Source organism: Alligator sinensis, unplaced genomic scaffold (genome assembly GCF_000455745.1).
Source record: "Alligator sinensis unplaced genomic scaffold, ASM45574v1 scaffold434_1, whole genome shotgun sequence".
NCBI classification, from domain to species: domain Eukaryota; kingdom Metazoa; phylum Chordata; order Crocodylia; family Alligatoridae; genus Alligator; species Alligator sinensis.
Genome location: NW_005841994.1, coordinates 890,306 through 894,271, shown reverse-complemented (window position 1 = coordinate 894,271; position 3,966 = coordinate 890,306). Strand labels below are relative to the sequence as shown.

At 41.3% G+C, this 3,966-nt stretch overlaps 1 long non-coding RNA gene across 1 annotated transcript in view; it reads right to left on the bottom strand.

Moving 5' to 3' along the window:
• Positions 1 to 3,361, bottom strand: part of LOC102387840 — a 13,849-nt gene extending 10,488 nt beyond the window's left edge. The window contains exon 1 of the long non-coding RNA XR_323572.2: positions 2,862 to 3,361. This is a non-coding gene — a long non-coding RNA (uncharacterized LOC102387840). The remainder of the gene's footprint in view (positions 1 to 2,861) is intronic.
• Positions 3,362 to 3,966: the final 605 nt, after the last annotated feature.

The window sequence follows — 3,966 nt, the reverse complement described above, 5'->3', positions numbered from 1 at the left end:
CCTCTCACTGATACTTCTGCAGGGCTCTGCCAGGGGCTCTCTGAGGGACAACTGTAGGGAGATCCTTTCCCTGGTCCCCAGCCTGTCTCTCACTCCTCTCTTCTTCATTCTCACCTCAGGAAAACTGCTCCCCTCTTTTAACCAAGCCTCTCAGCCAATCTCAGGCCAGGACTCTTCCCGGGCTGTCGTTAACCTCTCTCATTCAAACCAGGCTGGGGTTACATCACCCCTCCCACTTCCGAGAGGGCTACCTCCAAAGCAGCTTCACTTGCCCTCAGGGCAAACGGTGTCCTACTGGGACAAACTCTGTCTCATTGCACTGTGTCCCCCTGCAGGGCAGCTCTTCCTAGTCCTTCAGGTGGGTCCATTTTTAATGCTGCTACAAAGGTATATATAGATACTGGGAAAGCATGTTGAGATAAACTGACTGTGGTTCATTCAATCTGCCTTCATCAGCCCCATATAACACTTAACACTGAATATTCATTCCAAATATTTCATTGACTGGTACCATTCAAAGGATTCAAAGTATTAATTTGAGGAAGTATGATGATGATTAAACCTTATTCTTCAAGTAGATATGTGTTACCAAAGTGTAGAGCTAACACAAACTGTTCTGGAAATTCAGAGGAGACAGGACTTGAGGCCTTTGCTTTCCTGGGAATGCTACAGTATCATTAGCCAAAAAGAATGGTTTCTATAAAATAATGGTTATATAATGGTGTTATATAAAACAGGTGGAAATTTAACTAAGGACTAGGTAGATGGAGCTAGAGATTTGGACCTTCATATGAAAGAAAGTATTTTTTTATTATTATTATTATTATTATTTTTCTGAACTAGGGAAAAAAGTGGAGTGTACAAGTTTTCCATTCACTTAATGAAGCCAAGTTTTGTTTGATGAAGGATGACAACCATATGTTTCTACTTCATCCCATCAAATACCTTCTGTTCTTGGCATCAAAAAATGAAACTAGTAATGGATGAGAACAGGTATTAGCCCAGTTTATAACTTCAAAGTAAATCTCTGGGTATTGTTAGTAAGATAACAATTATGTATGAAAACCATTTGATCAGGATGAATAAGCTTAGTTACAGCTTTGTCAAGTCTCTTAGACACAATCTTCATAAAAATATTAAAATCAACTTTAAGAAATGACATAAAGCCAAGAGAAGCATATTCTTCACCTGGTCTTTCCTCTTCTCAGAAAAATATATTACAGGCAAGAGAGAAAAATGAAATAAATTGTGTGGGGATCAAGAGAGCTATTTGAGATTCCTTGCTGCAGAGGATGCGAATGTTCAAGGAAAACTTTAGTGTAAAGCAAAATGCTTTCAGAAAAGGATAGTCAGGGTAAACACTGATCCTAACTTGATGTGGACCTTACTATAGGCTTCGGTGTGTTCAGAATTAGTCCCACCTTCAGCTCTTCTACTGAGATGTGATTCTGCAGAAATGCCCTGAGCTAAAAACTCTCTCACCTTCATATGCCTAAGGCAGAATTTTGTAGCCGTGTAACTGTAATTTTTGGTGTCCATCAACAGTTTAGTTTCTGTTTGCAGCTGTGATAGAATAGAATCACACTGTCCACATAGCTGCTGGAAGTAAAAGTAAGGAGGGCAACCATCCCACCTTCAAGGCCAATAGCCTAGTGGTTAGAGCACTTGCTAAGGGTGCAGTAGATCCACACTCTAGAACACGCCTCCCCAACAGGTGATTTGACCCTTACATTTGCTACTTCTGAGCAAACTTTTGTAACCACCCAGGCACAGGCACAGGCTCCGCATTGCCCGGAGCTCTCTGCAGCCCTCCTCTTGATGTTAGGCCACTGGACCTCACATGTAATATTCATTGGCTAGAATAGATGAACAGCATTAGGATAGTTTCAATTCTATTCATGACCAGGACTCAAGATGCTCTCTCAGCTGCATCTGTTTCACTGAGCCACCCCCAGTCTCACTTGCCCTCTCCACTTTGCACCATGTATCTTCTCTTCCTGGCTGCCCAGGGGGTCAGGTTCAAGGATGCTCTAGGCAGTATCTAGTCCATGGTCTAGTGCAGGAGTGGCCAATCTGCAGCACAGGCATGCATGGCACATGGTTATATTTTTTCTGTGAAGTTTCAGAATTTGCACATCGTTATACATGTATATGAGCCATCCTATGTCCAGGCACCTCTGCAACCAGAGTGCACCTATTGCACTTCTTCAGTAAATAATCACAGGGCAAGCTTAGCTACCTGGAATCTCAACTGTGCATGAGTGCTAAAAATTACAGTAACAGCTGCATAAGTGACAGTTAGGTGCAGAAAGGTGAAGTAGAATTTAGCACCTTGTGAGCCCCTGGAAAGTGTTATTCCTTTTGTACTGCAGCATTATTTCTGGGGAGAGAAGAAGTAGAAATAATGATCCTAGCATGTTCCTTTCAAACTAGCTCAAGCATGCTTGGATGATAAAACTTTCTGTGTAATTGAACTCAGCTGATCCCTCAACATCTGGTGAACCTCTGATAGGGAATCCATCAGCCTCAGAGTTTCCTCCTGTCAAAGATCACACTATCCTCCTTTATAGTGATACTACTACATCTTGTAAAGTATATCCACCTGGAATTGCTTTATGACTTCCAAGTAAGCCACTTGGAAAATGTTACACAAATTGCCAATTGCTCAAATCACGAGCAAGACTTTATAAAGGGGGATAAGGCAGAATGCCACGTTTATTGATTACATGAGTTAGACATAGAGGTTCTGACACACCATCCATACAAACACAGAGAAAACACCATGCACATCATCACAGATTGACATACATACACACAAAACAACCATTCTATGCAGACAGACAGACACCAGATATCGTTACCAGCAATAGTTGCTCAATGTTAACACGGGGTGGCCAACCCCATGTTCACTGAGTAGCTGAGATGTTGTAGCTGATGATGGTGGTGAGCTGGAATGAGGTGAGAAGCAGGCGCGCCTGTGCTCTGGAAGGAAGACAGAAGATTTCTCACCCAACGTGGCATTGTTTGTGTTCTCCTTATATATGATTTTCAGTCTCTGTTTTACTTCTTGGGGTTTTTCCATGCTTAGTTTTGTTTCTAGCAGCTGCTCCGCATCCATCTTTTCCTTATCTCACATCGAGGTCACTACAGTTGTAAAAGATGGGTCTCAGCCTTGAAGTTTTTCTTGTTGCCCAAATGGCAGCATTTCTGCTTCGGTTATCTCCTTTGTGCCCTCAAGCTTCAAAGGGATTCTTCAGCCTTTTTTTTTTTTTTAAACTTAAAAGCATGATGTGTTCATTTTTATTGCACTTTTGTGGCTGCTGGTTGGGCAGCTAAAGAAGTTATCCATTTGAGGCCCAGGTCTGAAATGAATGGCATATCTCTGACTTAAACAGTTCAGGAGCAGACCCTTAAACCTGTCTACTAGTAATATTTTAGTCTTGATTTTCATTCATGTTAAGTCTGCTTTATGCTTTAGTGGCAGTGTAAAAGCCCAGTACTGTAGGTCCAAATTTAGCCCCTTTCTATGGCTAGAATAGTATAGGAGCACCTCAGTGTAAGAGTTTAAGATCATCTTTATTTCTTTCTTTCTACCTAGACTGAATACAGTATGTTGGGAATGGCTGCTGATATGTGCATCTCTTGTTTAAGGACTAGATAACTAATACATGCTCTGGTCTTGAATATGGCAAGCAATGAAAAACCCTTCATCTGAGATCTTTATTTCCCAAATTTACCAAACCTAAGCATTCAAAACTCAGCAGTCAGGTAACAAGAAATCATGTTACTGGGATAATAATAATACATATTGGATCCTTATTTATTGGCCTTCTAAGTTTGAGCCTCTAGAGTTCAGATTTCAAGCTTTAATCTGTAGTCACAAAGACTAGAAACTTACTGTTTTGTTCTAAATGGAATTTGACCTTCTCCAGCAATGCAGTGTCTCCAGGAGCTGAAGCTTGAGGG